This window comes from Epinephelus moara, chromosome 5, assembly GCF_006386435.1.
Source record: "Epinephelus moara isolate mb chromosome 5, YSFRI_EMoa_1.0, whole genome shotgun sequence".
In the NCBI taxonomy this organism is placed as follows: domain Eukaryota; kingdom Metazoa; phylum Chordata; class Actinopteri; order Perciformes; family Serranidae; genus Epinephelus; species Epinephelus moara.
In genome coordinates this window covers 16,539,854-16,563,479 of record NC_065510.1, presented here as the reverse complement: position 1 = coordinate 16,563,479, position 23,626 = coordinate 16,539,854, and the positions used below count along the sequence as shown (strand labels likewise).

The 23,626-nt window shown below is 40.6% G+C and overlaps 1 protein-coding gene across 1 annotated transcript in view; it reads right to left on the bottom strand.

Annotated features, from left to right (window-relative positions):
- Nucleotides 1-23,360, bottom strand: part of ctnna2 (catenin (cadherin-associated protein), alpha 2) — a 512,716-nt gene extending 489,356 nt beyond the window's left edge. Inside the window, exon 1 of the mRNA XM_050043846.1 lies at nt 23,082-23,360. The gene's annotated coding sequence lies outside the window, so the exon portion shown is untranslated. The remainder of the gene's footprint in view (nt 1-23,081) is intronic.
- Between the last annotated feature and the right edge of the window lie 266 nt (nt 23,361-23,626).

The following is a 23,626-nucleotide window of genomic DNA, read 5'->3' as shown; positions in this document are numbered from 1 at the left end:
GACTAATCGAAGAAATAATCGACAGATTAGTCGACAATGAAAATAATCGTTAGTGGCAGCCCTAATGGGCGCCTTTAAATGTTTACAGGCGGCCGGCCCATATCATTCCGACGTGAAAGGATGGCTTTCTTTGTTAATGTCTGAAGTCACTGACCAAGTGCCGCTTTTCGACAACTTCGAAATGAGACAGGGTTGTACAAATCCCTGCAGCCTTCCCTCCATCTAGGCCAAAGCACCCAATCAAATGCTCTTCCAGTGGAGAAGCATCATGCAGACTGCCCTCTGCCCCTACTCCATCTGCTGCATTACTATACTTACAGTCTCTGAGAGGACGTCACATACACACACCCTTAAAGGTCAGCAGACAATTCACATGTTGCTGTGCAACAAGCTTTCATTAATGTACACAACGGTGAAAACCACTTCAACTTTTGCGTCCTCCCACATGCAGGTGAGGTGAACCGCAAACTCTGAACTCCCTGTACTTAATATACTAGTGTACTAGTATATTAAGTACAGGGACAGTACAGTGTAGTGTAGTGTACTAGTGTAGTGCATGTGGCTTTTTGTGCATTTTAACCCTGGCAGATTGGTGACCTGTTCAGGCTGTTGCTTGCCTCTCACCCACTGCATGCTGGGACAGGCTTCGGCTCCCCCACAGCCGAGAAAAGGACAAGTCAATAGAAATGAAAGGATGGATTTTTACACCTCAGGATTCAAATGCCACCAAGTATAGAGCCATTAATGTGTCTCACAAGGAAGTTATCTTTGTAGTCCCGCAGGTTGTTAGTTGCTAGATATATACAAAAAATCCTGTTATTTGGTAGAAATTTCATGGCGGACAGGTCATTTGTTTTTGCTGTAGATCTTAAGTAACAGCACCACCATGTAGTAGCAAGCAAAACTGTGTGGATCAGATAAGTATATTTAATTTTACAACCTCATCTGAATGCCTACTTCAGACACAATGTACGACACCATCACATGAGCCGTCTGTCAGCAGCAGCTTCTGCAGAGCTGAGTGGACAGCGTCTGGCTAACCTGCCTTCACCCAGCTCAAGGCAGAAATTTACTGAACTAAAATAGTTTTTGTGTCGGCTCCATGGGAAGAAATAAACAGTGTTTGTATGTATTGATTCATTGATTTTTTTATTTTTTTTTTCCAGACCAAAGTAGTGAGTGAGGAGAGTCTGCCTGTAGTGAAACAGGCAACCTCACAGTCAGACTGGGAGCCTTGATTTGTCAGAGTAGGTACGATTAATAAAGTTCAAAACACATATACAGCAAGGTATGATTTAAACAGCTGTCCGTGCAGATTGCATTTCACTAAATGCTACAGAAATAGACTTGAAGTGTAAAATAACGTAGGCGGTCGTGTGGATTGATACATTTAATAAAATGGAAGTGTGTCGGTTCACATCAAAAGCACTACTAATAACCCTCTCTGTGAAGACTGGTCATTAGATCAGATTTGCTCGAACTTGACTTTTTGAATAGTGACAGCCCTCACATCCTCCAATCAGCACGATTGTCTGTGTGTTTTGATGGAGCTCTAGATCCATATCTGTCTGTCGAATTATATGCAGCCTCTCAATATGTAAAATCAGTGAATCAACAGAGGAAAATGTCACTCATGCATAGCAAAGACATTCAAATTTAGTCATATGAGTTAAAGGCAAAGTCAGACGCATTGTCCTAAAAACAATGAACAGATTCTAGGGTTGCCCCTTAATGGTCTACCAAACATTAGTCGACCAGAGAGTTCATTAGCTGTCAAGATTTTGTTGGCCGCTTAGTTGCAAAAAAACAAAACAAAAAACAAACGTCAATCTCTATTAGGAGCAGTGCCTTGTCAAAATAAATCAAAACCCATATGACTGGACCATGGGGCAATTTAATTTGAAAGGACAGACACAGGAAGTTGAGTCACGTTCATTTACTGGTACCTGCGGTTATTCCACAGGCTAGTTCATAACATGTCGGGCAGGAAATCCAAAGTGTGGGATCATTTTGAGAAGGTGAAGGACGAACCCAAGGTGATACGTAAACTCATCTTCATTGGTCAACTACAAACATGACGTATCATCTGAAACATGGAAGTAGCTACATGCCCATTAGCCCACAGCGTCATTAACAGGCGGCTCGCTCAGTGTGTGACGTGCACTTGTAGATAAAATATAGGCCTATATTAATGAAGGTTCATTAGTACGGTTTTGTATTTCTCTGTAATGTAGCACAGTGTTAACAATGTTACTGATACTATTCTTTCTCACACCTTCAACTCAAACCATTGTGTTGCCCCGCCCAAAATATATAGTTTAATATTTAAATCAATATCATTAACATGCGGCAACTAGTCAACTAATGGCCCTAAATGACGACTATTGGTCGACTAGGAAAATTCTTAGTCAGGGGCAGCCCTGATAGACTGATACAAAAACAATTCCTCTCAATCATCACTTATGCCCCACTAGAAGTGTGTGGCAGTGTCTATATCTGCAGAGGCTCTGCCCTGTGCTTGTACTTTCCTATCTTGCTGTGTTCGAGAAGTTTCTGGGCGCCAACCTCTGGGCAGCGATGTGTAGCCCCCAGCCAATAACAGCATGCAGGCGGATGTGCAAAAACATAGCGGCCAGGTGCCAGATCATAAGCACGCATCCGAGAGGAGCTGCTGAGTCGGGAAGGAGGGGCAAACTTTAAATGTTGTGTTTACAATCCAACTAATCGCTCTCATTCCAGGTTTATACTCTCATGATTTATTCACACATATATCTCACGTAGATCAGCTGCATTTTCAGAGTTCATTAAGCGGTAGAGTATGATTTCAATTTGCTCCTTTGGGGTGGCTGTCTTTTTACTGATACCTCATCTGGTGGTCTTGAAAGCAAAATGAAAATCACGACTCCTCTATTTGAGTCAGTGTTGACATGGATTAACTTCACTGCCATGAATGTATTAACAAATGAGGTTAATACATGATAAGCACTCAGGGAGCAGAGTAATAAGGTCAAATCAAGTGCTAAACTGGGAGGGATTAGTATTATACTATATTGTTTATTTACATGTAGCAATAATGCAACATTTATGCAACAATGCATAACAGAAGACAGTAACATTAAGGTTAGAATATAGAATTTTCTGTAATCAAACTCAGTAGAATCACATAATTTTAAGGTCTAAAGTATAGAAAACCTTGTGTCGCTCAGGCCCCAGGTTATGCATAGACTGAATAGTTCTTCACAAAAACATGGACAGGATGTTTAAAGAAATCCCAGACATTTGGAGCACAAAGAGACAGTCCTTGAGGGTGAGACATTGTTAACATTTTAACACTCAAATGGAAAATCAAATATTTTAATTCAATGTTAAATCACTTTATAGACAAAGATGTGAGCAGAATTTTGCCACAAAATATGGCAGCAGATGGACTGAAGTTAGAGTACGTTAAGCCGATGTTTTGTCTGAGTACAATATGACATGTCGCTGTCTTTCATGTGGTATACACTGTGGCTTTTCAAAGACAGACCTCTTCCTCCCGGAATATTCTTAGCCCTGGAGTTTTGCAAATACACGCATATTTGTCACAGATAAAAATATTCAAAAGTTTAAACTCTGCTTGCAAAGCATAAAATGGGCATCAGAGCTTCTTTACCATATGACACTAACTTCGTGACTACAATCCCTGTCATTTGTCATTATGGAAAGTTAATATGCCGACACTGCAATGACCCAGATTCAGAGCGGAGTTAAGCGCATACACACACTTGCGTGGAGCAGAGGGGGGAAGTCTCTAAAAGCAGAAGTCAAGGCTCAACCTGTCATATCGCTGTTCTCCAGAGCCATGTTCTCAGGGCGGCCAAAATAGGCTGATCAAAGTGGAGCACAACCTGTGAAATTCTCAAAGCAGTCGTGTTCTCTTAGGAATTCAAAAAACCTTCTTTAAAAAACATAATGCACACACTGCAAAGTTGAATAAACACTCTTAAACCACGTCTTCTTAAAACACCTGCCCTGATTGGCTGGAATGCGTCCATAAAAATGCTATATTGGGACACCTCGTACAAGTTTGGAATACAGTGCTGTTCCTGCAAGCCAGTGTCTGTCAAAGTACATGCTTTACTTTTATAAACTGGTCCTACTCTCCTTCATCCTACAGATAAAGCCCAACAAAACTTATCGTTCATTCTTAATGTAAACACTAGGCCTGAGTTGAGTATGACATACAGCTATCAGGCTTTGTGTCTGGAATAGGGCTGGCCTGAATAGCTGAAGCTTCATTCATAACGTTGACATTTGAATTCTACATTGAATTTCAAATGCTGCACGGCTTTCTTTCTTTCTTTTTTGGCATGTCTATTCATTCTGTTTGAACCCAGTGTTTCTGCAGAGTTGCAGATAAAGATGAGGCGGCACTTATATTAAATAATATGATGCTTTTTGTAGAATTAAATTCCAGCAGTGGCTGTGTAGGATTGCTTCCAACTTGTATGGTCCAAATATTTCCAATAACCCCAGAGTATGCAGTGCGAAGATCAACATCTCTCTCAAAAAAAAAAAATATATATATATATAAATAAATGAATGTAATCATTTCCAAAATTCCCAACATCTAACAAAATATTCTGCTGCAGTCCATATTTGTTGAAGTTCAGCCTTCCAAAAGCAACATTTTGACTGCAGCCAAACAAACAACTACTTATATTTTAAGGGTGATGACATCTAAAAAATTATAACAACAGACATTCAAAGCTTCATTCGAAAACTTAAATAGAAGCTTCAAATGTAAAAAAAAAAAAAAAAAATGGGGACAATATCTAAAATAATTAAATATAAAACCATGTTGAAATCAAACACAAAAAGACTCAATAATGATCATCACCTTTAAAAGGAAATATCAAACTGTTAGCTTTTGTCATTATAAAGGTTTATGTTCATCAGTAGAAGTTACTGAGTTCCCACAGTATACGAACAAACACAGCTGTGGGTGTGAAAGGCTACATAAACTAAATAAAGTTGAGACATAAACTATGTGAATGCCAAAAAATGACAGTCTCAAAGCAGAAGATGAGCGTATACCTGGTGGACCGATCTGGTTAGATGTTGCAGTCGAAGCATATGGTGGACACTTGGGTACATCCCAACTAATTCCCAGGATGAGTTCTTAAATGCATTACTATGCACTGTTAGAACAAATATCGTACAAACTTCCCTTTGGGGGGCTGTTAAAGGCAAATCCCTCTTTTACTGCATCTATACAGCAATGTATCTGTGTCAATTAAAATGGCTAAAGCAGAGGAGACGACTGATTTCCTGTGCGTTTGTGCCACACTGATCAGAATTAAAACAATTGTGTTAATTACTTGAGCATGACTGGCTTCACAACCTCACAGGAGTCTTGACAAATGTTCTCCTACGTATTTATTTTTAAGCGATTAGGAGCAGGAGCTGGTTGTTAAAGGCTTTGTATGCACCATTCAGAGCATTAATACAGCAGGAAAACATTTTTTGCTACGTAAAGATATAGTGGAGTAATGGTATCCTGAGCAGAGAATGAGGTCACACTCCTTCTGTGTTTGTTATAATCCAAACTTCATTGTGGTTTGTTGTGGTAAGTCGGTCTGACAATGCACATACGTGGGAATCCCACTGGTTAGCTCATCGCCGCCAATTTGTGCTGCACTTATCTAGCCATACTTCTAAATAGGGATGGGTATTGTTAAGATTTTAACGGTACTACTACTCTTATCGATACTGCTTATCGATCCGGTATTTTAACGGTACTCTTATCGATACTTGTTGAGGAAGAAAAAAAACAAATTAAGAACATAAATTGCTTTATTTTCTCAATTCTCATTATGCAACAAAATNAGAACAGTCCCTAAAGTGCGCTGAGGTTTGTCCTGCCACAAAGAGAGAAATGTGAATGGCTCGTTTTCCCTCTGACACGTCACATACCTGTGTGCCGCCACGGCTTGGCCGCGGAGCACTATGGCCACCGTATCTGACAGGAATACGTATTCCTGTCTGTGTCTGTGACCCCCGTTCAACCCACAACCGACAGGATTCGCCTGCTGCTGGTTGAAATCTGTACTCGCGCAGCGTGCTCCTGAATGATTTCTTTTACTTGCACAACACTATTAAATATGAGGTATTCTAGGTATGTTAGGTATTCTAGGTATTTTATATGGTGATGTAACATTAATCACTATGGATATATAGACCAGAGGGGGGGAAATCCCACGCACCCAGCCAAGGCTATAATTATGGTTATATTCATGTATTTAGAAGTATCTGAAAAATACACAAATAAAATCCCAAATCTGAAACCCTATTTAGTAAATAGGGTCGCAAAATAGCTAATGTTATTAACTCCACGTGTTGGCTGCTAGCATAATGTTACAAACCTGGACTGGACGTAGATGAACTAGCTGTGCTAGGGCAGTCAAACACTGTACATCTTTTTGTCTGAATATGATGCACTTTCCCAAGGTGTTTTGACAAATTACTAGTGCTGCCGCCCTTATGCGCAAAACATTTGTCACACTTGTGACAACACGCTGTGTCTGCATCAACTCTTGTAATGTAAAGCCACACTTTTGACTGTTTGGCTCTCTCCGCCATCGTTATCTATCTAAAGGTAGGCTACGAGCTTGAGTTGGTGGTCTTGTGTGTGTGTGTGTGTGTGTGTGTGTGTGTGTGTGTTTGTGTGTGTGTGTGTGTGTGTGTGTGTGTGTGTGTGTGTCACTGGAACAACAGCCCTGCCCCCCTGCTCTCCACTCACACACAACAGGCAGCCAGGGTGAGCGACACAGATCTCTCGTCTTCAGGGAGAATAGCGAAAATTATGATACAATGGCGGATAGTTGACGGAGTTGGTGAGATAAATTTGCAAGATAAGGTTTATCTTGTAAAAAAAAAAAAAAAAAACGCGACTGCTCCAGTACCGATAGCAGAACCGTTAAGGTCAGAGCTTATCAATACTGCGGTCTTGAAGAATGTAGCCCCGGGGCTCGTTCAATACCGGAGTTCAGTACCCATCCCTACTTCTAAATTTGGATGGCACTGTCGTGGAAGTGTAGCGACCACCCTCTGGTTCCCCCCGGTTAGCACTGTTAGCTCAGTCAGCACTGTTGCCGCTGTTCAGTGCTATTGAGGAGTTAGCACCATTAGCTGCTAGCTTGGCCATCTCCATGTTGAGAACCACCTCTCGACAACTCATACGCTCTCTGTGCGTTCCAGTACCCATAGTACCATACTATATAGTATGCCAGAAAAAGATTTTGAATGTCCCACTACATAGTATATCAAATGCAGTATGCCAAAATACCAGTATGTTCTACTACAGTGGTTCCCAACTGGTCCAACCACAGGGTCCAGATTTCTCCTCAGTCATTAGTTCAAGGTCCACACAGTTTAATATACCCAGTGTCATACTGGCCATGGCCATGTCGTCGACCTAGTTTGCTGCATCTGTTCAGTAGCTGTCCATTAGTCAGTCACTCATTCCAGCAGGAAACTGCACTTCAAAATAAAAGCTCTGTGCCAAAACTTCACTGTACTTTAAAATAAAGTGTCTGTCTTTGCAAACTCGATACGTTCGCAAGTCACAGTCTGATCAGAATGAAACCGTGACCCACTTTTGGACCACACCCTACCAGATGAGAACCACTGTTCAACTACATCCATTCGTATTTTGCAGTATGCAAGCCAGCATCCTTTTTGGCTGTTCAGGCCCACAATCCTCTGCACAGCGGACAATACGTCACATTCACTGAGTCACAAACAGATGACATCTTGACAACTTGTTGACAACTGATTGACAGCTGATTGACAGCTCTCAGAAGCCACAATGACAGATGACAGCGCATTCAAGTAACTGATGAACAGTCGAATAGTAATAATAGGATTATTAATTGTTGATGATTAAAATAGTCAGAAAGATTACCCACAACAAAGGGACATAGCTATGAAAATAACAATGACAGTGTAATGCAGATGTAACCCCTGTCGAAAATATGTTGGAATCTACAATGTATGCAGTCATAACCTTAAAGTGAAATTATGTACAACAGCAGTGCTCAATCAATCAATTTATTTGTTACATGAAATCATAAAAATAGCATTTTCATAAAAGGTCATAATTGTAGGTTCCGTCAATATATAGCAGTGGTAGTAATGAATAAATGTCTGAGTTCGGTGAATGGTGTTTTGTTGTCTCTCTCAAGGTAACGGATATGAGAAACTAGTATGTCTCGATTGTGTGCATACTGCATACAACAGTACGTACTTTTTAAGGGCAGCTGTAGTACCTATTGAACGCAAAGAGGAAAAGTATGTGATTCAGAATGCACCCTCTTAAAGGAATCTATGAGAAATTCAAAGTACCTTTTCCAATTTGAAATTACTACAAGCACTATGGAGCAATGCTTTCAAGAGTGGGTCCCCATTTTGTTTGTATTGTGCACACACACAGGTTTTGCTGATCGACACTTAATGGCAGGAACATCCGGACAAATGTAGCAATGCACCAAAACAGGCAAAGAAGAAGACTGCTAGCAAGTAAACAAGGATGTAAACAATGCAGGATGCCAAAATATTTCAGAAATAAGCTTTGCAAATATATAAAGATGGCGTTCAAGGATACACACTGTCGGTTTTGGTGAGAAACACTAAAAACAAACATGACTGTGTTTAAAGAAAAACTCAGCAGGACACCTTCAATCATGTGAAATCTACATTTTTGTTATCTGAACAAAATCCACCACATACAGTGATGTCCATCCATACTGTGAAAACAACCGCATCTAACTGAGTTTTACTAATGAATCAATTTGTTATTCCGCCTCGCAGGCAAGACTTTGTTTTTCCCATCACTCAAAGCGCTCCTTTCCAAACACCAATTCAGCATGTGTTCGTCAGCTTAAATTTGAAAACTATCCGTTCTGACCTCTGGCAGCCTCAACTGTTTTGTTTATGTTTGTTTGTTTTGTTTTGTTTACTGTTGTTGTAGTCTTGCACTTTGTCGGAGCTCTTTAAGAGCCATTTCACACAAATGTTGTGACAAGATGATAATGCGCTTGCCATCGGTCTGAATGGGACAATGAGTCATCTGACGTAGCTCTGCAGCCCTGCTGTCAATACAGCAGACAATGCTCGGCTTTGATTTGAAAGAGGGAACACAAGTCTTTTTTTAATAGCTAAAGGATTACCATTTGTTACACTGGGATGATTACATTATTGATAAATCCTTATTGTATTGTCAGTGACTTATAGCACCCCTTTTTTCTCCTTTATCATTGACTCACAAAATACAGACAAATAGAAAGATACACAATTCTGACAATTAATCCAAATACAAGTGAGTCCTGCCTCTTCAAGTCCCCTCAAAATCATCATATAAACCTAAACTAACCCTTTAACAATGCACCTCAAACAGTATCAGTCATAAACGTTGTTACTTTCCTTCAATTTTCATTGTACGTTCATCTTACAGCACCGGTATCATGCAGTGTTAATACTGTAGACCAACACTGACAGAAAAAGAAGACAATAATCATGTGTTTAAATCTGAAAATTAAGAAAAATAAAACAAATAAATACAATTATTAAAAGATAGTATTTGCTTTTTCTGTACTTTTTCCCTTTCTCTCCTTTTATAGTGACTATAAGTACTTTGCCACTGGTTCCCATGTTTTAGCATATTCTGTCTCATTATTTTGCAGTCTGAGAGCTACCTTTAACCAACTTAATCATTTCTATTGCTTCACTGATCCATTCTTTCCGAGTTCCATTTTTTCATGATTAGCCTACTGTCTCTGAGGATACTTGAGGATAGTTATGCAAGTCCCCCAGCGTACATGATTGTGGTGTGAGTGGATTGGCTGTATTAGCAGGAATCATAGGTGTAGTGCTGCCGGATCATACTGGAACCATGCTTCACCACTTTTTTTCTCCCAGTGAGGAAATAGAAGATTCACAGTTCGCATATTCCAGTTGAAATTCATATATATTTTTAAGCACTCTAAGAGTCAGTTATTACAAAAGCCAATGTCATGCAAGAGAGCCAATAAAAACAAATTGTTGAAGTTGATTCATGACATCTTTTCATGCATCAAGTGACAAGCAAGTACACATTCAAACTTAAAAGCTGGTAGCTGAGGGTAGCCTGAAGGCGGCACGGAGAATTAAATTATTTTTTCTCAGTCTATAGCTAGCTAGCTGTATATGAAATATGTATCACTTCCCTGGCAGTTTCTTTATATGTGATACCTTTGTAAAGAAACATTACAAAGCCAGCCTGCTAAATTTGGCCAGCTCGTGCTGCATCCACAACAGCTGCAGGAAATGAAAGCTTGCTAAGATACATTTTCATACTCTAGCCTGTTAGATAGGGGTGAAGCGGTTCCCAAACTGAGACCAAATCCACGATACAAATGTCCACGATCTCTGCCTGTTTAGATTTCACAAAGTCATGAGGTGGAGTTTTCAGATAGGGCTGCAACGATTAGTCGACTAATAGATGACTAATCGACTATTAAAATAATCGGTGACTATTTTAGTAGTCGACTAATCAGTTTGAGTCATTTTTCATAGAACAGTACTATAAAAGTCCCCCAAAATACTCTTATTGCAGCTTCTTACGTTCAAATATTGGCAGCTTTACACGCTCTCTCATGACGGTGAACTAAAACCCTTTGGCGTGAGTAGGAAACAAGACATTAGATGACATAATTTTGGGGGTTTGGGAGAAACAGACCGAAATTTTTCAACATTTTAACGCATTTTTCGATAAAGTTATTAGTCGAATAGTTGAAGAAATAATCGACAGATTAGTCGACAGTGAAAATAATTGTTAGTTACAATCCTACTTTCAGAATGGCTGCTAATAACCATGAGACTGCAGACTCCCCACGAACATTCAGGTTTAAGCTCTGATTCTCTGCCCGAGGCCGATTAAGCCCAGCCACCAGGTTCAGGCCAGGCTGCTCCCCCACAAAAAAACAACAAGATATGAACCAAACCATGGTTAAAAAATGAGGTCTAGCCGAACCGTGGATTTGGTGAATCCTCACAACCCTAGTGTTAGATGAGCTTGATTTTTCCTCAGAATGGGTGTTTCAAATGAAGCTCCATTTGCTCAGCACAAGTAAGTAACTCATTCAAAACACAAACTACTTTGTTTACGTTTGCCTATATTGTTTAATGCCACACTAATAACAACCTACTACATCTATGGTATTGCCTCATACTACTTAGCTAGATGTTTGGCTGACTGCTGCATAATATTCTCAACATAATGAAAGTCTGTCTAACATTTGAAGGTGTAGTCAGTTACTGTTGACTAATGTATGTAAACTTGCCACCATAGGAACAGTGGTTACATAGCCTTTGAAACAAGCCACATGTGTCGCTGATCCATTTCATTGCAGAAGTCTTACATTGGACGTTGGTGGTTTCATTTAATTGTGTGTAACACATTTAGTATAATTATATTTTAAAAAGCTGTGGTTACAGTGTATGTTTTCAGATTTGTGGGTGTCAAAGTTCAGTTTTTCTAATGGAATACACTTTTTAATAGAACGCTCTAGTGTTGACTTAAGTATTCACATTTTGGGATATTATTAATCAGTGATTAATCTATTAAAGGTTTTAACACAGATATTTGAAAATAAGTGACTGAAGGCTAAATACTGATTTGTAATCCCACACAAGACATGAGTATTTTTAATTAATTATAAAGAATGTACATATATGCAATCTTGCACTTCTGATTTTACACTGCTACAGCTACAGAAGCAATATTTACCAAGTAAGGAAGCAAAAATGAGAAACTGCATTCCTTAAATGTCTAAATTGATGTTCAACGTGCATGACTGGCCTTGCTAGGGTCATTTTTCCTGTCCTTATGCCCTGAATACATCTAGCACTGCCCTTGTAGTAGTGGACATTATACAGGCTGTGTGTGTTGGCAGTGTGTGGGGGTTGGTCAAGCTATGACACACACAACACACAAGTCAAAACCAATAACAGCAATTTCAGCTCAAGACTGAACAAAACTAATCCATCTTCTTACATATATTTGTCCTACGACAGATCTAAAAATACAGACCAACAGTTCAGCATTTTCATCACTGCCCACATGTATGACATGGACAGCTGCTTCTCAGGTTAGAAAAAACTAATTATTTCCAGAAAAATGGCAACAAGCACGGATGAGATCAAAGCTGACTTACAGAAATAACAACTCTCATATTGGCTCATTTCCTCAGTTGACATGGAAATTTTTTATCTCCTTGCATCAGATACCACAGCTTGACTGTGAAACTGGAACTGCAAATTTGTCAGTCACTAAGAGTGGTTAAAATAAGACAACACCCCTCTCACAGAGAAAACAGCATATGGATGGAATTTAATATCTTATTTACAATCTTATTTATATGAAACCGAATTCTCTCATGCCTTCTCCATTCTCTCTTTCCAACCTGTACATTACGACAAGCCCACTGATGTCATCACGGTTCGCATTTCAGGTCAAGGACAACCTGCTATATTTTGTTTCCAGCAGAGAACCAACTTTTCAGGGTTTCAAACCAATTAATTTTTGGTCTAAATGCTCTGAATCATTCAAAATTAGGTGCTGGAACCAGAACAAAACTAGGGTTAATAGGGGGTTAATGCTACCATGGAGGAGATGTAGAGACAGAGAGGAAGCAAAGCACACAAACATATGAGGATAATTTCTGAGAAAGTGGGGAAGACACTGAAAAATGTATGCGCTCATTGCACCGTCAGGCATTTCTGGGAGAAATCTGTAAGCAGCTGGCACATTCTAAGCCTTTAACACCCCAGTTTTTGGTTTATTTATAGAAAAGATCTATCTCATCTGGAGTTAAGAGGTTCATTTCAAATTGCATTAAACGTATGTATTTAACTTTTGAAAAAAATAAAATGTCCCTAGCCTCCTACTTCAAGCTTACAGGCTAAGCCCTAGACGTCAAATCCTAGAATCGCCCCTGGTCAGCATATAGATTTCCTGTAAGAGGAGTGAAGAAAAGCAGTCACCTAACAATAGAAAAGTTAATGCATCAAGACAGAGCACACACAGTGTGGGGGAGGAGCTGGGCAAACACTTGGGGCCCACACTGGTCCCAGATGTAGCCCGTGGTGGGGGTGGATAGGGAGTATGTGAGAGACAAGTGAGGCCTCAGAAGGACAGAACAACTGAGAGGATGAGACACTTGAATGGCCTCTAGCAAGGCTCTCTGCCCAGATTTGTTTCTGATAGAATCAAAACAATAGGGTGGCACAACAAAAGGACAGAGACACAGCAGCAGCAGCACACACAGAATGTTCTAGTAGCAGCAGTGTGTTAACCTGACCTCTCATAGATCCTGCAAGTGTGAACGACACTGGATGTTTGCACACATATTAGGCACAGTTCACCAAACGGCATTGTTAGTGCCTGTTCATTGATGCCGACGTGCTACATCTACAAAAGTCACCGGATGCCTGTTTCCATGGAAGTGAGACTTATCTCCTCGCTGTTGACACTGACAGAAACTAGTTTATGCGCAATACGGCCTTGACGAGTTTAAATCCATTGCTGGCTGCACCCACGCTTGTTTCTCCTTGTAACTTCATTAATGTCTTAACAGGTAAAAAAAAATAATTGCATTTCGCAGTGAGCTGAGATGAAGACAGGGACAAATATTACATCACAATCAACGGAGAGAAATACGGCTGCTTTTATAAAGGAAAACAAGTTAATGTAAATTGCAATAACTGAACAGGAAGCAGGATGTGTTGCTCAGGGATGCTGTCGCACCTAACCTGTCTGATCTGGTTAAAACAAACTCAGGTCGGTTTGCCTGGTTACTACGGTTCATTTACGCTGGTGTGAAAGTTAATCAAACCCTGGTGTGGACTGAATAACCAAACAGGGAGCACCATAAAAGGTGGGTGTTGGACTGCTGGTGCTGTCCGTTTGTAGTGTGAAAGCAAACTGACCAACCACAGGATTATATGATAGCAGACTGATTTTTAGCATGATCTCAAAATCTAAACTACTAGTGAAATCTTTCAGTATAAGGCCATCTCTATAACCTATTTGAGCAAATCTCTCGGTAACCAGGGTAACACGTATGCTCAGCGGCACAGGTAATTTCGCTAATTAATGGGTCAAAAGCTGCTAAAACTGCTGTGCTTCTATCTGACTCCGTGTACTTTGTCAGTTCATTGAGTCCATTAAAAAGTGTGTGACAGCCATCCCACAGTAATAAGCCCCCAGTCATTACTCTGCGGGGCGCCTCCTTTTCTTCCTGTCTCTACCTGTTAGTCATTATTTAGAGCATGCGGCTGGTTTGCAGACTAATAATACCAAGAATGCTTCTAATCAGTTATTCCTACATGAGCTCTTTGTGACGCTAAAGAATATATGTGCACATCAGAAGCACTTAAGTACTGCAAACTTCTGTCAGTCACCAGAAAATGATTTCCCCACACGGGTCCTGATGAAGCAGGAAGACAATCGCCAAAACTGTCCAATCAACCAATTACCTGTCAGGCAGTATAACTTCATTTTTCTCCTCTTGGTTTGTTTGTAAAAACTCAGTATAAACAGAAACTGGACCAAAACTAAAATGCAATAATGTATGTTTTTTTTCCCCTTGGTCTGCACCATATGAACCAAACTACAGATGTGACAGGCACTCTAAAGCGGGATTTATACTGCTACATCGAATCAACACCGTACCCTATGCCCAAGCCTGACTTGCACCTCTCTAGAAATGTAACTCCACTTTGCGGTGACGCAGACCTCCTGTCTATTTTTGTAAGCTGAAACCATTTCCTTCAGTGGAAACAAAGCTTTTATTCACTTTCATATCACACATAAGAAACAATAAATTGTGAAGACAATAAAGCCTCCACAAAATAGCATTTTAAGTCTTGTGTGTGATTTATCCGAGCTTCATGTGAGTAGAGGAAATCTTGGCTAGTTGCCGGGCTAATTTACACAATGTAAAATGCCATAGGCTTGTGCTAATAATGTTAGCATGTTAAATTTGTTTGGAAAGTGCATTTAGTATAAGACAATTGTTTTGTCGGTGAACCTTGTGAGTTGTAATGAAACCACATTTTGCAATGTTACCATTGTTAAATGTTGCTGTTGTCCCTGGCTTCATATAAGTAGAGGAAAATCCCGCTAGCCACTAGGCTAATTTATACAATGTAAAATGCCATAGGCTTGTGCTAAAAATATTAGCATGTTGTATTTGTGGGGAAAATGTGTCCAACAAACAACAAGTGTTTTGTCTGTGAATGCTGCGAGTTATAGTGAAGCTGATTTGTGTACTTGTGTTTGAAGTTGTTGCTATTAAGCCATCTTTAATGTGTGATTTAATTATTGAAGTAAACATTACAGCACTTTTACAGAAACCCTGCCGTCGACTAGTGTTTTGGAGGTGTAACTGCAGAGTGACACAGACACACCACTGCACAAGTAGAAACGCTTACAGTGGTGTAGATAATGTGACACACAAATATAAATATAAACATACTGCAGGAACAAGCTGTGTCACTGAAAATACAATAGTATGTACAGCTTTAAGAGACTACTGAATAACTCTTATATTAGGGGTAATTTGGTGTTCATCAAAAAAATAACTATAGTCAGCATAATCACAATTTCAAATGACAAAGTTAAGTTATACTGGACAGTCAAGTCAACATGCCCTGAAGTGTATCCATGTCTTAGCATAGCTACCAGGTTCAAAGTGACTTGGACATGCAGCTCCAACCTTAAAAAGACACTCTTTGATGCTCAGAGTTCAAGGCATCCTAGTCCTCATGTATAACATGAATTCTTAAAGCAAAACGTAGCCAGCTATAAAGGTGATGAAATGATCCACCCCAGATGGATAGATTCAGAGAATTAGCTGAGGTGGTTCTGCCTGAACAAAGGCTTTGTTGTCACTTCATACCCTCTGAACCAATGGGGCCACCGACCAACAAAGGAAAAATACTATTAACAATTCAGTCTTGTCAAAATCAATAATTTTCCCCCAGAGACTGTGACATCTGTGGGAGGCAGTGGGAGAATCATTAAAACAGTAGTGAAAAATCTTGGCAGCAGCTTGGCATCACACTCCAGTTACAACATCTCAATGAGAAAAGGTGCTGTCTGCTCACTGAGAATCTTTTCCTCTCTCCCTTCGTAGGAGATGTGAGCTCCTTTTGCTCCGTTTCCACTGATACGACCAGAACCTTATCACAGGTAATTTCACATCTTAATTAAAGCTGTTATCAAACAACAACTTTAATTGTGTAAAGAGAGCTGCTTGTTTTCCATGCATTGCTAGTCCAAATCCAACAATTGGTAAAGTAGACACCAATTGTCAATAAGTGGGCATATCTACTGCATGTTCCAAGGAGTCTATGCTCTCAAGATCCGACTGTATGTCTCCTTAAAAAAAGCTCCAATAATGTCCAAACCTTTAACATATCAACCAAAGTGTACAATCTGATAGTACAATGCCATCTTGTTGACCTAAAACCCTATACCTTCAGTTAGCCAAAGCTTTAACCAAGTAGATTGAGTTGCCTAACCTGACCATACCATAGACCTTCGAAACCTTTTACTAGTATCTGTATCTGTATAACTAGTATCTGCTTTAACCTTGGTAACAAAGAACCTGGGATATAGGGGGGACATGCCTGACGAGGGAGAACTTCACCAGCACCTAAACAGACCTGAGTTGCACTCTGCAGTGAAACAGACTGCCTTATCTATCATTAAAATGTCACTTTTTAAATTAGGAATAGAATCATTTGAACAGCTAGCTTCTGAAACACTCCCTGCAGAAAAATATTTAATTACGAAACTAAATATCAGATATGCATGGAAATGCAAAGAATACAATTTTCACGCCACAAAAACACAATTTTACAAAAACGTGTTGTCACCAACAACAAATTAAACCTAACAAAGCCACTTAATGATACTGCGTAAAAAAATGATTTCTATTATACAATGGATGAGACACTTGTTAGCTTAAAGAAAAAGGGTGGTTAAAGAAATTAGATGGATTTGACAAGCAATTCAGGGCTTGTTGTGCAGAAACATTGCCTACAACCCTTGCTGTAGATTTTCTAAATGAATTCACATCAGTTAAACAGTCTTAAATAGAAAAGTGCACTCAGTTGAGTGCAGATCTCCGCTAGGGGGCCAAGCAGCCGCCCGGACTGATCATGGCCACTCAAACTATTCAGCAAATGTCTCACAGTGCATTTCATAAGCATCCCAGAAGCTATGAAAAATATGCACCCTGTATATTTTTGACGGAGCCGCAGCACGTTGCACAGAGCAGATCAAATGTGCAGCAGACGGAACAAAACCGGGTCACAGCCATGGCAGCTGGAACGTGGTGCAGCTGCGCCCAGTGGTATTGTCCCTCCCGGCTCCCTTACAGTCAAGATGGCAGGAAAGATACGAAAAACAATCCATTTATTCAACTCAAATTGTGCCCAACTGGATCAGGTGTTAATCTGTAGATTCATTCATTCATTTTCCTTAACCGTTTATCCTGTTAGAGGTCGCGGGAGGCTGGAGCCTATCCCAGCTGACATTGGGCGAGAGGCAGGGTACATCCTGGACAGGTCAGACTATCACAGGGCTGACACATAGAGACAGACAACCATTCACACCTACGGAAAATTTAGTCATCAATTAACCTGCATGTCTTTGGACTGTGGGAGGAAGCCGAAGTACCCACAGAAAACCCACACTGACATGGGTAGAACATGCAAACTCCGCTCTGGGTTCAAACCAGGAACCCGCTTGCTGTGAGGCAACAATGCTAACCTAAGCTAATGCCACATAATCTGTAGATGCTCCGGGTTAAAACAGGACAAAACTTTTCTTTAAATGTCAGACTTTGAAACACAACAAAGGCAAAAATGTGGCCTTCAACAGACGGTTAGGCTTGTTGTTTTTAGCCTAGCCAATGTCAGGAAAACTTGTGGCCCCTACCTTGTGGCTGGTTAAGAGAAATGAGGAGTCAGTGACGAAATAAAACAGTCAATAAAATAGGTTTTTCAACAACTGCAAATCACCACAACTACGAGTAGTCCTTGAGTATGCAGTTATAAATGTGCACACAAAATATTACACTAATTGGTCCAGTAGATTATGAGATTAGCTGCTGACAGACAGACAAACATACTCACACATGCACACACAACCAAATGCGACCTCCCCTCCAGGCTTATGCCTGGTGGAAATAAAATTGAATAACTGTGTAGCACAGTGCAAATCTATGGTTTGGTTTACCAGCTGGTCACAAAGAGTGTCAATCAATTTATCTATAATCATCACATGAAATTAACTACCTCATTAAGAGGTATTTGCTGATGCTCAAACCCTAAAAGGTCAATGCTGCAAATCAGCCCATAGAAGCTACAAGTCATATCATATTAACTGACCACAAGAAACTGCAATGTAGATGACTAGCTGCATGAAAAAATACAACACACATGTCAAATCAGTGCAGCATATATAAGAGGAGCATCTTCTTTGAAACTTTAAGACCTGGAAACCACTTGAAGTCACACTGTTTTGAATCCACCTCAAACATTTAAATCTGTGCGCATCTGTTAGCCAGATTCATTTGTAGGGCAAGACTCCTACAATCTTGAAGTGCTTTTAAAAATTTAGCTCCAACCTGAATATAAGATCTGAGCTGCATGAGATATTAAATTTTGATTAAATATTTCCACACAATGTTGTGATGACACAAAGGGTGCAGATACTTTTGCACTTTTCATTTATTTAAATTCTATTGGCTTCAAGACACTGACAAAATATCAGTCTAACTTCTGATGAATTGCAATGCTTTGTGAGCAGTTTCTTGATTAAACGTTATTCACCCACAGTGTAGTGATTTTTTTTTTAATGATAGTCCTATAGAGAATAAAGCGAGGCTGTAACAATATAAACTTTCACTGCAACAGCTCTTTTCCCGGGCGTTGTGGGTGTGGTCTTCGGCAGACTAATAGACATGAAAAGGAACTTAAGAGAATAACCTCGTTCTTTCTTGCTGCACCAAGCTGCTGCTGACACGATACTTTCAGGCACTGCTGGATCATCTACTTTATTGTCCCCCCTGAAACAGTAAAGTGCTCTTTCCTTTTTTTCCTCTTTTATAGTCCAGTGTGGGATAACGTCATATAAACAGTTAAGAAAACAGCAGATGAATCTAGCCTCTAACATAAGCCCACGTCACATGCTGTTGAATAGGCAAATTCATCAACTGTCCCCAACAACCAACAATATGTTGCCTTTAAGATGAGGAAATTCACACTAAGCCAAAAACCTGATGAGAGTGTTTGCTGTCAGTTGAATGCAAATCCACACTGCAACATCGGGCAACACAAACCCTGGGGTTAGGAGAGTTAAAATTGATGTGGAAGACAAGAGTGCTACAACTATTGATTGTCCTGTGTTGTTTCTATTGCCTCATCTCTCATCTCTTAAACAGCATCAAACATTTGTGCAGCAGCTGAAGTGAGAGAAGGCCTGAGAGGGGAGGCGATGCTGTTCCAGTACACGGGGGTACCATGGCTACCTTAAAGCTCTGCTTCAGTACAACAACAGGGGGTTCCATGGTGTTCAGCCAATATCGCTTCCTCTCCCGGGAGACCGAGAACACAATGCACTCCGGACTCCCATTGATTGCAAAGTCTCACCCATAAATTATGGCTTTTCCTTATCCCCAGTAACAGGACCAGGCTTTATACTGCGAATGGCATAAAGTAACTAAGCCAAAGCATTCAGTTAATCACATATAATCTTTCAGGAAAAACTACACTGATTCTGCTCAATGAGGTTTTTCGACATTTTGACACCAGCTTTGTCAAATATGTTACCTCTCGATACGTACAAGTGTTTTTCTCTCCAAAATCAACACAAGCTCTTAAGTTGGCCCAGAGGACGAAAGCAATAAGAAAGCAGCAATTATAAAATGTCATCTTGATTATTAAAGCATGCTTAGCAATGGTTAACAATCCGGTGTAGCAGCATAATTCCAGAATATGGATGTAGTGTACTGTAAAATGACAGAAAAAAAATATCCCAAAGGTTAAACAAATAAGCCTTGCATAAGAAAATGGTCTTAAGCAGATGGTTAGTAAGTGATACACATATGCAGTTATTTCCCACAGGGCAGAGAAGAGTCTGTCCATGCTTGGCAGCCCAGAATCACAACTCTCGCCTCCTCTGCCTCGAGTCAATATTCATTTAAAGATACATTCAGGGGTTTAGTTCTTGTTAAGCACAATTACTGCAACTACAAGTTTTATAAGTCATTATACTGCTCTGCCACTCATAGGGTGAGAAATCTCAAAATGCAATGTGAGTAACTAATTAAGGGGCAGATTGAACTGGGGCTGAAACTGATCATCAGAAAGTTAATTGACAACTGTTCTGATAATGAATGAATTGTTCAGTGTCATTTTACAAGCAGAAATGCCGAACAAAAGCTTGTCCCACCTTCTCAAATGTGATGATTTTCTGTTTCTACTTTTTAAAAATTATCGTGACATTAATATACCGTTTTTTAATTTAAAGGTGTCTCTTGGGCTCTGGTAAACAGTGTCGGGCATGAGTCACTATTTTTTGACAATTTTAGCCAGGACAAGGGCTGCGACTAACAGTTATTTTCATTGTGGATGAATCTGTCAGTTATTTCCTTGATTAATCGATTAGTTGTTTGGTCTACGAAATGTCAGAAAATGGTGAAAAATGATCAATGAGTGTTTCCAGAGCCCAAGAGTTCATCCTGAAATATCTTATTTTGTCACAAAATCATAGATGTTTTGACTTTTTTTCTTTAAAAATTAACTTAAATCGATTAATTCATTATCAGACTAGTTGCTGATTAATTTAAAAGTTGACAACTAGTCGATAAATCAATTAATCATCAGCAAAACTGACCTTTTTTTTAAGACATGTTTTTGGGGGCATTTCAGCCTTTAATTGATAGGACAGTCAAGCATGAAAGGGGGAGAGAGAGAGACGGAGTGACATGCAGCAAAGGGCCACAGGTTGGAGTTGAACCCGGGCCGCTGCGGCAACACCCTTGTACATGGGGCGCCTGCTCTATCCACTAAGCCACTGACGCACAAAACTGACAAATTAATAAGAAGATGAAAATATTAATTAGTTTCAGCCCCTGACTGAACTTTTTGTTTCTTTTTTAAAGAAGATATTTTCATTGGCAATTCAATAAAGATACACTGAGTGTTAATAAATAAACACAGAACCAGTAAGGATGAAAAGACAACCCCACCCACCCATCAACCCAGGGACAAACAGAGAAAGCCAGACCAGTCAAAGGAAATCAAATACAGACGATTCAAATACAGAAAAAAAAAGGGAAAATGATGACAAATGAATTAACTTGTGTGACATAAGAAAGGTAGTATAGCATGTTTCATTACGATTTTTCAGCTTCCATATTTGTCGCTCAAGTTAAAAATGGTTGCCAGGTGGTAAAGAAGTGTTCAGTTGATCCTTTAATAAAACAACAGATTTGCTACAATTGTAAATGTCTCATAACACCCTTAACCCAATGTCCATGACTGAACTTTTTCTCACCAGTATTATATTTCTTTCCTTCTTCTTAAAGACATTTTCATAAAACATACTGAATTATTAGATTTGTTTCGCCTCAGCCTTTGTGGTCTGTCCCTTCTCCCAGCTGATTAAATGACATGGTAAACATACTTCATGGGGAGCAGCCAGAGACAGGGACCCACACCGCCCTGACAGTGAGTTGGAGCATGCCTCCATGCCAATCAAAAGTTCACATGCTAAATCCAGCCACTATGTGACCCCTGGAGGCATCTGAGACCCCATATCTCCAGTTACAGGAAGAGAATGTGGCACACCACAGTGGGTCACAAAAGCTTTGGTGTCACTGCTGCTGCACTGTGCTGCTGAATGCAGAGAGGGTGGATGCAAACAAGCCCTACACAACACACCTACCAACTCTACTGGTGATCACACAAACACCACAATCAGAAGGCAGCAGTTCACTGCAGTGTGCAACATACAAGGCAGAGAGGAGGTATTTACCACTGACTGAACATATACTTCATCAGCTCTGCATGTGCATTTTCATATAGGCTATATATAGCATTACACTGAGGTACAGCTGACCCTGAACATTGCAACGCCCTGCCGGGTCTCTTCAACTAATTGTTGCCATTGTTAAAGGAAACAGAGACTTGACTGTAAAGTACCGTTACTCGCAGAGTGAGTGAGGGCAAGGCTGTGTGCTCCGCTACTTGAAACCCCTTGAGTCAAGCACGGAACCGCGACAAAGAATTTAAAATCATTTCCATAATATCATGAGCCTACAACTTGTCATTCACGCGGCAGCTAACGGGTGATGAGTTTATTATATGGAGCGCGCGTGCGAATGTCAGTTAAACAAAGAGGCAAAATTACCACACAAAGACAGTGAAGAGAAGACGAAGAGGATGAAGATAAGCGGGTTTTTTGGGGGGAACGATATTAAAGAATTACTATCCAGCCTCAGAGCAATTAAACAGCCGTGAATGCAGATGTGGGACCGCTGTTTTACTAGCATAAAAGTGGCCGGTGTCAGTTAGCTTAGCCTCTCCACTAGCATAGCCTAGCTTGTGTCTCCCCGACAGGCTCGCACAGATGAGTCGGAGCAGGCTTTCAGCACTGGGCTCACTGGATAGCAGTGCTCGGGGTGCGGGAGAGACACATTAGCAGAGTGGGCGATACTGTGATTTAAGCTAACCAAGGCTAGCCCAGCTCAGCACCTACACGCCACGAGAGCATGTGAGGAGTAAAGCATCCCTGTGCGGGGATTTATTTACACCGCCAGCCTCCACAATGCTGAATGAAAAGCTGGACCTCGCCTAAGCTAATGTTAGCAACACAGCGGGTCAGTCAGTGCAGCAAGTGTAATGCTACCAAGCTGCTAGCAAAGGGGGGAAAAATCATCACCCAGTTGACAAACCACAGCATCCAATTAACTGACGCTACGCACCTTTCACCGTTGGAGATGACACCTCTTGCAGGTCCACAAAGTGTGTAAAAGCGCCTGGTTTCACTGAGTATTCCCAAAAAAATGGTGTCCTCCTGTTCAGATAACCCACGGTGAGGAGTGAGAATCGACTCAATCCGGACGCTTTCCTCAATCTAGTGGTGCTGAATCTGAGGCTACACGCTTCTGTCGGTGTCTCGGAAATGCCTCCTCCTCCTACGGCTGCCTGCGAAATAATGACCCCTCCCAGCGCTCCGACCACAACAACGGGGGAGGCAGGTGCAGATGATGGTGCGCTAGGAGCGGAGAGCCTTGCGATATAGTGGGCTGTGTGGTAGGTTCCAGGGTTGTCAAATCAGGAGAGCCGCCGCGGTTGACGCATGCGTAGTTCCCTGTGTGAGGATGCGCCCTGCCAGTGAGCACATTGTGGGGAGGATTTCTGAGCTTTGACATATTCTGGGGAGGGTGCGTGTTGATCCCAGCTGTAGTAATACTCATACAACGAATGGCTTTGCTGTGTTTATGCATTTAGAAGCACGCATATGAAT